At 36.5% G+C, this 12,226-nt stretch overlaps 1 non-coding gene across 1 annotated transcript; it reads right to left on the reverse strand.

The window, feature by feature from the left end:
• Positions 1-8,638: 8,638 nt before the first annotated feature.
• Positions 8,639-8,745, reverse strand: LOC145007678 (small nucleolar RNA R71). The gene has a single exon (XR_013663050.1). It is a non-coding gene; the product is annotated as a small nucleolar RNA R71 (small nucleolar RNA).
• Positions 8,746-12,226: the final 3,481 nt, after the last annotated feature.

The following is a 12,226-nucleotide window of genomic DNA, read 5'->3' on the forward strand; positions in this document are numbered from 1 at the left end:
CTATTATGTTGGCGTGATGTAGGACAGAAAATCCTTCCTGAAATGATTCAAGACACTACTGACAAGATTCAAATTGTACGAGAAAGAATGAAAGCAGCCCAGGATTGACTAAAGTCCAATATGGAAAATAGGAGACGACCAATAGAATTTCAGGTGGATGATTTTGTAATGCTGAAGGTATCCCCATGGAAAGGCCTTATGCAATTTGGGAAGAAAGGAAAACTAAGTCCTATATTTGTTGGTCCTTTCAGAATCATCCAGAGGATTGGTAAACAAGCATACCGCTTGAAATTGCATGAAGATTTGGCAGGTATTCATGATGTGTTTCATGTGAGTTATATGTGCAAATGCTTGAGCATATATGATGAAACGGTCCCATTTTCCGAGATGGAAGTGTATAATAAGTTAAGATATGTAGAAGAGCCTGAAGAGATCGTAAATGAAAGAACGACTAATCTACGTAATAAAGAAGTGGAGTTGGTGCTTGTCAAGTGGAAACACCATCGAGGCCCAAATTATACTTGGGAAAATAAGAATGAGATAAGAGCAAAATATCCCCATTTGTTTTAATCGTTGTAATTTCGGGATGAAATCCACGAAAGGAGGAGGTATTTGTAAAATACATGTTCTGTTATCGTGTTATGTAATTTTAAAAGTGAATAATATTATGAAATATTATATGATATCGAGCATTGAGTTCTAACAGATAGTTTTCACTAGAATTGAAGTAAAACTATGTTTACAATCACTCAGAAGGTGTTGGAAGTCTTATGAGATTCCAATCAAAAGGCAAATAGTAAAATTTAACGATAGAAATAAGTAAAATTTTATTATTGAAAGTTGTATAGAATTTCGTTAGAAACATTTAGGAGTAAACCTCATCGAAATCCGAGTTATAACGAAGAAGTTATGACCAATCGAAGGTTCTCGACAAAACCGGCAAACACTATTTAGCGCAAAAAGTGAGTTTTCGATAAACTACTTTTTAGGCTTAGTGATCTAAATGAAAGTTGTAGTATTCGTTAAACCGAGAATTTTCATAAAAAGAACGTCAATATCTGAGTTCATATGAGGAAGTTATGATTTTTCTAAGTTTCGGAATAACAATAGACAACTAAAAACTCGAAATAAAGATTGAGCGATATTTAGCCGATGCAACCTAAATGAGAATCGAAGGTCTCGTCAATAGTACAACGATAAAAAGACTGAAGAAAATGGACGTCATATGAAGAAGTATGAATTTTTAACAGAATTTTTCCGTCTTGTTAAAAATATAATAATAAAAATGAATTCAAAATTAGCCAATGGAATCTAAACGAAAATTGTAGAGTATAATCTCGCCTACGCGTGGATATAAAGAGCGTTAAAAACGGAGCTCATATGCGAAAGATACGAATTTTAGAAGTTTCAGGCACAAACTTCGAAGTCTGGCCCGAGGGTGTACGCCCAGCGTACTCAGACTAAGTCAGAAGTCGGCCATGACGCCTCTTTCTTCGGACAGAGGACACGGTTCACACATCTTGACACATCCGAGGCAGAAGAACCAAACACTAGCCATGTTTACCTTGTACTCTCTGCGTACGAGGGTACGCTTAGCGTAGGACACCTCAAGCCATTATGCCCTGCGTACGCAACAATTACGCCCAACATAATATGGTACTTCGGATACTATAAATAGGGTGCGAGGCTGCCTGAATTTGTTTAGAAAATTTTACACTTTTACACCTTCTTTCATATTTATAGTCACTTTTAAACGCCCCCAAAGTCCCGATATTGTCCCCAACACCCCAAGCAAGTCCCGACTCTCCGAAGTTCCCGAGAAAGTTATATTTTCAAGTCAAAATGCTACCCATGTAAGGTCGGTTTTCAACTAAAATCGCCGGTTTCCTCCCAGAAAGTCATATTTAGAGCCGAAGTACTGCCCAAATTAATATTTTAACCCCTGGTTATTTCATGGTGAGTTCAATATGTAGGAGCAATTGTATGTTATTCGTTATATGTGCAAGGAGCTTCTTGTGATATTATGGTATTGACTTTGAGTCTTTTGCCATGTAGTGCATGTCTTGTATTGATAATATACCTTTGATCATGTAGAGCATGTCTTTTCTAATTTTGGTATTGGCTTTGTGCCTTTAACCATGTAAAGCATGACTTGTATAACTTTTGATATTGGTAACGGGCAAGGTAGGGTTGAAAGCCTGTATATGCTAGCAAAATGATATTCAGAAATTGTATATTTTCTTTACCACTTGGGCTGAAGCATTATTGATGTATATCAAGTATTGAAATTGTTATGTGTCATCGATTGTATATCTTTGAACCAAGTCATTGATTGCTATGGAAAGTTTATCACATGATTTCACATATGGCTTTGTTGTTCCTCTTTTCTTCTGCCATATTAATGTATATATATATAGCATAACGTGATATTGTATCTATTATTGATCTCACTAAGCGTCACCGCTTACCCCTCTCAGTGTTTAACAATTGTAGGCGATAAGCAACCAGTATAGTTATATACTGATAGAAGATTTTAAATAGTTTGAAACTATTGTATTTGGTACTCATGTATGTGTAAAACTATAGTATCCTAGGTAGTTATGTAATATATAACACTTTGTAATAGTCGGTTTGTATCAAAACGTTTGGAATCGCGTTATCAATATAAAATATTGTTTATAAATATGCATGTAGCATGTCTTGGAGTAATAATGTGTTGTATATGAAAGGGGTTCTTTCAAATATCAACATATTTGTTCTTAGGATGTTTAAATCCTCAAGCATCTTTCAAATGTTCTTGACTTGAAAATCTTCATCCTCAACCATCCTCCACAAGAAATCTCAAAAAGTGAGTTCATACCCTTACCTTTTCATGTTTTCTTCATGTTTTAGGGGAGGATACAAGTTATAATACCAAATACATAATCTACACTTAATCTTCAGCTTTCAACAGAAAATTTGAGTTCCATTCACGGATTGTTTTGAACATCTTAAGATTTCTATTTTTCAAAAATGTACGAGATGCAAGTATTATAGGTTTATACCTTTCTAAGGACTACCGGAACACATTGATACGATTTTTCTACAATTTATAGCAATTTTTACAAAAGTTCTTATCATTTTAGAAGTGATTTCGGACCAGTCTGTGAAGATGAAAATTTTCACACTAGTTAGAGACCACTAAAATTCATAATAAAAATTATGAACAAAATAGACTCATCCTCTAAACTCTCAGAATTTACGGATGTAGATTTTGACTTTTGATGATTTTTCTATAATTCTTCTAAGATCAGTAATAGAAAAGTTAAAACTAGAAAAATAGTTAACAAGTTCATTTACACTTTGTAACATGTTGAGCAAAATGTGTATTATTATAAAAGTACATGTGGTTTATATTTCATGACATTTTACCTTTGTAATAAGTTATACATCATATACATAAGGATTTTCACCACTACGAACAGTTATGATAAACTATAATAGGTATAGTTTATGTTTCATTTACACTAGAAACTTACTACGAAAGGTTTCATTTCCACTAAAGAGGTTATCCTTTCACTTTACGTAAATCTATTGATGAATAAATTTGCGAGACATTCGCTTCATGGTACTTTTAAAGTAACACATTAATGTCATGTAATTGTAACCAGAGTCTCTTGTAGGGAGAGCATGATAGTTGTGTATAGATCTATATTGGGTCTGACAAACCCACACCTAAGCTGCATGCAACAGCTAGACCGACAGGTTTGGGGTGACAAATATCATAAACGATTCTGACGCCTGAAGAACGTCGTCACAAGGCAGACTGGGTCATAACATGGTTATAATAACTCATATGGGATATTAACAATACGTACGGTTTACGGGGATTAAAGATTATATAAAAGGAGTTTTATTATCATCATAAACTACATTACACTGTTTTCAAGAACTAAATAGCTTTCATTTCGGAAATAGCGATACATAAAGTTTACGGGGATTTCTTTCATTTAAATAATTTAATGTCTATGTAAAATTTCATTTACTATTATAAGTATAGAAAATACTTTTACATTTCGGTCTTTGGGATTTAAGGCTACAACTCATTTTAAAGAGAACATATTGGATTTTCTGGAACAAACACTGCTTTTACAAAGAAAGGATTTCAACTCTACATACAAAAACTTACGAACTCATCAACTTAATTGTTGACAATCTTTCAAAACTACTTGTATTCTCAGGAAATCAATTAAACAGGTAATCAACAGCGTTTGAGGATGGGATGCTAAGACGTAAAATAATTCATTTTTTCCATCATAATGTAATTGATTTTGAAACATGAAACTCATACTATGGTGTAACTTTTTCAATTATCTTTTTGATGGTTATGTTTTCTTTGGTCACTATTATACTCGTTGTTATGATACTGTACATGAAGTCAACCCACCCCCGGACGTTTCCGCCTACCTGGTTTGGGGGTGTGACAGATTGGTATCAGAGCATTGTTTATAGTGAACTAAGTATATTGAACAATATGAAATATACAACTATAAATACAATGGGACTAAAAATCTCTGACAAAAACCACTTCTCTAGACAAGCATACTTTTAAATATAGAAATACTTTCATAAAGAGTAAATGTACATGCATGATATGTGCATATTTAGTCATATATTTTGTATAGATTATTAATACTTTTTGGCTAATTTATTGCAGTTATGGAGCAAAAGGTGCTTAATTATGTTTGAATTATATTTTCAGTAAAAAAGGAGCGCTCGGAAGCAAAAGGAAGCTAGAACAGCTATTGGGAGTTTGGGAATCAAAGAATGAAGAAAAGAGCCAAAAATAACAAAGGACTCGGCGAGTTGACACTTGACTCGACAAGTTCCCACGAAGATTTTCGAAGCAGAAGAGTCCTTACCTTGCCAGACATGGGAATTTAATGAGGGACTCGACGAGTCAGTCCCTGGACTCGACGAGTCGCATATAATCTATAAAAAGAGAGTTCCTGATCAGCACCCGATTTTTCTATCAAATCCTTGGGAGAGAAGCGACGATTAGAAGACGAGTTGAAGTGTTGGAAGCCAGAATATCAATCCTAGATCCAATTGTGAGAAGAATTATGGCAAAATTCAAGTTTACTCTTATTGTTCTTTAAGTTGAACCATGTTTGATTTACTTGATTTCGTTTTTGACTTTAGTCTTGCTGTAATCATGAACTAAACCTATTTTCTTCTGTTTAGGAAAGACAAAGTTTGTGATTATGTGTTGATTTTATGATTTGGATTATCCTTATTTGGTGATTTGTTTTGTTAAGCTTGTTAAAGACCCTTATGTGTTAATTATTACTATTTTTTGTTAATTAATCTGTAATTAAGTTGCATGACCATCTCTTAATTGCTAATCTCATATGATTTTTGATATGCCTAGGAGTAGCGAACGTGAAACTAGGGTTAATAGAGAATAGGAAAATTAATGTGTGAGCTTGTGTGACGAACCATCAGCAAGAGGTTAATTGAAAGACCAATTCAATTAACCATTACAAGTCTTACTTAACCCGAATAAATAATCTACGAAATTCATTAATTTAGACAACTGGTCACTGCTTAGATTAATTTGTTTTCTAAGGATTAGTAATAGCAAACATGAACCTAATCATCCTAATCGGTAGTCAAAAACGGATTAATCCATTGCACTTTTCATAAAATCAACCATAGGATCAAATGAGTCAACCCTAAACAAAAGTCTTCTTTATTATTGAATTTAGTTGATTTACTTTGCTAGGTCAGTTGATAGTTTAAGTTCTAGTTAGATAATTAAGTTTTCTAGTCTTGCAAAACTAGAGAAAACCTCTTCTTTTATTAATTGTTTAGATAGTACTAGTAGTTAATTTAAAATTTAGCATTCCCTGAGTTCGATACCTTACTAAAAACTATACCACCAATTGACAAATACACTGCCTATTGTGTGATAAATTTACATTAGAAAAGTAGGAATAAAACTATTTAGTTTTACACACATCAAGTTTTTGGCGCAGTTGCCGGGGAACGGTTCTAAAATTTATTTTGATTACTTGTGTTATCGATCCTTTGCGTGAGAATTTTCTTGCACAAAGTTGCTGTTTTGAGTAAATTTAGTATTTTTATTGATTTTTTTGCTTCTAGTAATTTTTATTTACATTTTTTCTGTTTAGGCAGTGAACTCGCCGAGTCCCTACGACCCGACTCGACTAGTCCATCGCCGAAACATCAGTCTAGTTTTTTATTTTATTTTTGTTCTTTTTACGCGTTTTCTCCTGTTTTGATTGCAGTTATTACATGACCCGAGGATCCAACACACTTCTGGTTCCTCCAATTGAAGACCCGGAATCCGCATTTAGGAAAAACAAAGACAAAGCCATTGAAGACACCATCCCGCCAAAGAAATCACCATTCAAAGACCTTAAAGCATGCTTTGGAAGGAAGAAAGACAAGAAAGTAGGCCAATCCAGCAGTCAACAAAGCGAAGGAAACACCCTTGGGAATTTTGGAGACGATACATTCCATAAGGAAGCCGGATTCGGTCACGATTACGAATCCGAATACGAAGAAGGAAGTGATATAGAAGGAGAACTCGACAACACAATGTCTAACATTGATGAAGTACCCATGGGAGAATGGAAGAAACGGATCTGTGATGACACCGGCCCGGGACTTGTGCATCCCATAATTCCCGCAACCACTACTTTTGAGTGTAACAGCCCAAAATCTCAAGTATTGTTAAATTGCATTTTGGGGTGTTTTAAAGGGGAGACTCGGCGAGTTGGAGCCAGACTCGCCGAGCAGGGTCGCAGACTTGGTCGCGGGTTCGCGACTGGACTCGACGAGTCCATATATGGACTCGGCGATTCGACGCTGTTCAGCGGAAACCCTAGCCGTTCAGTTTTGGGTCGTATATAAGGGATCTTATGCCGTCATTGCTCGTCTTTTGGTCGATTGAGAAGAACCCTAAGCGGCTGTGGCATCTAGAGCAAGCTTGTAGGCCATTGGTGACCTTGAAGGAATTGTTGTGCAAGGAGGAGAAGGGTTTTGGCTAAAGTAACTGCAAGGCATTCGAGTTCTGAAGTTTGGAGACACAGAAGGTACATCATTCAGGTAATAGCTCGGATTACATTCTTCTGTGATTGATGTGTATATGGATTTAGGGTTTATGAAACCCATTTGATGAGTAGATGGATTATTACCTTGTTACCCAAACGAATATAACCCTGTACTAGGACCCTTAGAGGTCCAGAAGGTCCCATGTTTGTGTATTCGGAAAAATACGTATCTCAGGAAGCAGTTTGATCGACTGCATGGCATGGACTCGCCGAGTCCGATGAGCAGACTCGGCGAGTAGCTTGAAGAATAGCTGGGACTCGTCGAGTTGTTCTTCAGACTCGGCGAGTGGAGTCGGTGTGGCCCCGCGATTCTTCCACGAGGAACTCGTCGAGTCAAGAGAGATACTCGATGAGTAGAAAGGCAATATCCAGGAATTTGTGAGGACGACTAGACTCGCCGAGTCGCCAGGGTACTCGCCGAGTCCAGTCGAGATGACCGTTGACCAGAGTTGACCTGTGTGTGTGATTTCTTAGGGTCAGTTAACGTGGAAGATAAAAGTATTAATAAGAGATATATTGTTATAGGGAGCTTGTAGCTCGGCGGATCAGGTGCAAGTGATTTCAGGGGTTGCTAACTTCCAGCATCCACGAGGTGAGTCTTCTCATTATACTGTACCCGGAAGGGTTTGATTGTGTGACCGGAAGGTCGAATATATTATGTGTTATGTATATATGCTATAAATGGAAAGTTAGTTGCTACGCGTGATATGCATGTTTATATGGGCCGGAAGGCAAAGTGTTATGTGACAGAAAGGTCAGGTATGATATATGATATATGTGCTTTATGTGTTAGAGTAAATGTATTATGTGCCGTATATGTTTTTGGGCCGGAAGGCAATATGTTATGGGCCGGAAGGCAATATGTTATGGGCCGGAAGGCAATATGTTATGGGCCGGAAGGCAATTATCTCATGGGCCGGAAGGCATTGTGCAGTGGACCGGAAGGTCAGGGCCTGGGAAGGCGTATGTGCGTAAGGTGTATATTGGGGAACTCACTAAGCTTCGTGCTTACAGTGTTTTATGTACGTTGTTTCAGGTTCTTTCAGTAACACGGGATGGCACCGGCTCGATTGTACACACCTGAGAAAGAGTTGTATTTTGGAGGATCCTGGTTTTCCATTCAAGTGAAAATAAAGCTATGTTTTGTAATTCAATTATGAATGAGATTTTAAACAAGTGTTTAATATTAAAAATGATTATTTTAAATGAAAATTTTGTCTTGAAATTTACGGTGTTACATTGAGCTTAAAGGCCACATACTCGCCCAACTAAAAGAGATTCCATTCTACGAGAAGGATCACGAAGACGCATACAAGCATCTTGAAGAGGTCAACGACATAGCCGACTATTTCAATATCCCTAATGTACCTCGCGATACCGTTCTACTTCGGATGCTACCGGTTACATTAAAAGGAGCTGCGAAAGATTGGCTCAAATCCCTCCCTCCTGGATCCATCACTACTTGGGCTAAAATAAAGACAGAATTCATAGACCAATTTTTCCCTCCTTCAAAGATAGCCAAGTTGAAGAAAGAAATAACAAACTTCGAGCAACAAGCTGGAGAATCCTTATACGAGGCTTGGGAGAGATACAAAGGTTTACTAAGAAATTGCCCACATCATGATCTTAATAGCCAACAAGAAGTCTCCATTTTCTATGATGGAGTGAACGTGACCACAAGGCAACTTCTTGACTCACAAGGGCCCCTCACGAAGAAAGCACCCCCGGTGATTAAAGAGCTAATAGAAGAATTCTCTAGACATTCTAGAGAATATCATAACCCACATAATAAACTAAGTCGGGGGGTGGTAAACTCAGTTAATGATAGCATGGCAGCAATGATGGCTAAATTAGAGAGTTTGGATCGAAGAATGACCAAGATGGATCAATCCATCCATGCCATAAGGGTAGGATGTGAAAATTGTAAAGGGCCCCACCTTACTGGAGACTGTGATTTGGACGAAAATGGGAACCGGAAAGCTCAAGTGTGCTACTCTAGTGGTGATAGATACAATGACAATTGGCGAAAACCCAAGAAGGAATGGCTCCCGTATGATGAATACAAAAAGGCAAAAGAGGAAAAGTATAAGCAAAAAGAAAGGGGCTTTTATCAAAAGGAGGAACCGGTGCAAGAGAAGAAATATGATTTTGAAGACATGCTCATGAGAGTTGCAACTGCATCCGAAAAGACACACAATGAAACTGCTGTTGCGATAAAAGAACAACGAAACATGTTAAGGGAGCAACAAGGAATTATTAAAGAACATCAAACCATGATGATAGATCAACAAGCCATGCTTAGAAATCAGCAAGCATCGATTCTGAATATTGAAAAACAACTGGGCCAACTTGCACTACAAATAAACGAGAGACAACCGGGTGGACTTCCAGGTAATACCGAACATAACCCGAGAGGTGCACACATAAATATCGTGACAACTAGGAGTGGGAAGATAATTACCCCTCTGATCCCCATTCCGGAAGAAGATCCCAAACTGGTGCAAGAGGAGGCAGAAAAGCAGAAATCCCAGAAATCACCGAAACCCGACAAGACTCACTGAGTCGATAACATGGACTCGATGAGTGCCCCGCATGAATCGAAAAAAGAGCCTCCTGTAAAACCTTATCAACCTCCACTACCTTTTCCAGGCCGAGCTAGACAAGATAAGCATGATGTGGATTATCAAAAGTTCCTGGAACATATAAAAGCCCTTCAAATTAATATGCCCTTCATCGAGGCGGTTGCACAAATGACCCAGTATGCCAAACTCTTGAAGGAACTCCTCACAAATAGGAAGAGGATGGATGATGTGACTGTTGGATTAATGTCTAAGTCCATAACTATAATTGGTAAGACTTGACCCGACCCGGCATGGTCCATTTGGGGTGCATGGCATCATGCACTTGGATAGACTATAATGAGAGAAATAAGACACTTATGGTTATTAATATATTATAAGTTCTAGTATATTAATAATAAGAATAATAAGATTATTTAATTAGTATTGATCAAGAATTAATCTAGGGTTAATTAAGTGATCAAAAGAAGACTAATTAAATATATGGGTTGATTGTGTAAATCATCCATACTTATATAGTGGGCTAATGCTCCATGGATTATCTAGTTGGGCCAAAACCCATATGATGCTCCATGGATGCTCCATGGTGTATTTGAACCCATGGATCCAAGAAAATGGAAAGTCATGACAATTAGGGTTTACCCTAATTGTAACACTATATAAAGATATTATTCTTCCCAAAAATCGGCCACTAGATTATTCTAGAGAGGGCTAGCCGATTTCATGAAGTGTAGAATTCTCTCTAAGTTATTCCAAGTGTTTATGGTGTTGTGTGAACCATTTGAGGTGTCACACTTGGGGCACTAGGCACTCAAGCTTCATGAAGACATTCTACATCAAAGAGGTATGTATTCTATCTTGCTTTATTGATTGTTTTGTATGCTAGATTAGGATAATACCTTGGACGTTCATATTTGCATGTATAATAGAGAAAACATAGATCCAAGGTATTTAGGGTTGCATGTACACTTAGGAGTGTTAGAATGCTCATAACCCAACAGTATAATAGAGAAAACATTGATTTGAATTATCTTGTTTTTATGAGTTGCTTAGATTAATAGAAAAGTTGAGTGAAAAAGTTGTTTTCAATCCAAATTAATCTAAGAGTTGATTCTAAAATGTGTTTTTGTAACTTGTCCTCAAGTTATATGAAAAGTCACATTTAAGTTTCATAAAAACTCATAAAAGTTAGCAATGGTTACAAAAGATGAAGAGTCTTGTCCTTAAGTTATGGAGGTTCAAGAGTCACTTCATTAATAAATAAATAAATAAAATATGTAACCTTAATTAATTCCATAAGTTATAAAACAAAGAAAAGGTTAATTCTTTATTAGTTTAAAGTCTTCCATAATTTGTCCACAAGTTATGGAACTTGAAGAGTTTTTGGATTAAAACTACTTTAAATACATAAGTTATGGAATTAATTAGTTTTGAATAGTTTCAAAACTTGCCCTCAAGTTTTGGAATTTGTAAAGTTTTCTCTTATGAATACTTTAATTCCAAGTTAGCCCTTAGAATTTTAAAAGTTAAAATTCAACCCTTATACTTTATAATATTATAAGTCAATAATATATATATATATATATATATATATATATATATATATATATATATATATATATATATGTATAAGAGTAAAGTCGGTCTTACCGCTAGTACGCCTCATTCACGAAGCCGGTCTATAAGGTGGGTATAAGGTTGTTGCCTATAAAATGGCAACTTAATGGGTGTCCACTCTCACCCACCGCTTGCTTGACTGGTGGAGGGTCGTTAGCCGAACGGGTTTGACATGACTATAATTCTCCCTTCATTAAAAGTATTAATGATAAATACTAAGTAACTAAACTCTTAATAATTCCCAATCATAGTTACTTAGGAAAAATGTGAATAAGGTGCTAATCCATGAAATTACACTTTGCACTTTGTTTAAGTCGGTTAGTGGAGCGTGTGTGGTTAACCGGCACACTAACTCGTATTTAACAAGGTAGGCAAAGGGTAACTTAATGTTTATCATAGTATCGATGGAGCGTGTGTGGTTAATCGGCACATCGATTGAGGGGTAAACACTTAAGGGTACCAAGTAATTTGCATGGTTACTTCACACCTTGTTTTGTGATCCTCGGCATCCCAGTCACAAAACCTGAAGGGCACACTCGAGATTGAAACATGCCATTGAACAGTTCAATGAATCTCAAAAGATCTAGGAGTTTCAAAACCAGTTAAAAACCCAATAATACATTTCGTTTATCTTGGTGGAAATTGGTGAATCGTCATTCACCTACCTTCAAATTGTTTTATAGCTTGGATTACGGCATACCTCTTCTAAGTTATAAGATAGTTTGTTGGGTCCTAGCCTTAATATTTCATATTGGGTGTCATATTAAGGACTTTAAGATCAACTATCTTGAATATCTCCCATAACATGTCTGGTTTAGACATTTATGATCTTCCCAAATCTCTTGAAACAAGCTTTCCTAAATGAAGATGATGTCCCATGGATATAATACTTCTTTCACCTCCTCCAAATTA

This window comes from Lactuca saligna, chromosome 7 (assembly GCF_052625555.1).
Source record: "Lactuca saligna cultivar CGN05327 chromosome 7, ASM5262555v1, whole genome shotgun sequence".
Classification (NCBI taxonomy): Eukaryota; Viridiplantae; Streptophyta; class Magnoliopsida; order Asterales; family Asteraceae; genus Lactuca; species Lactuca saligna.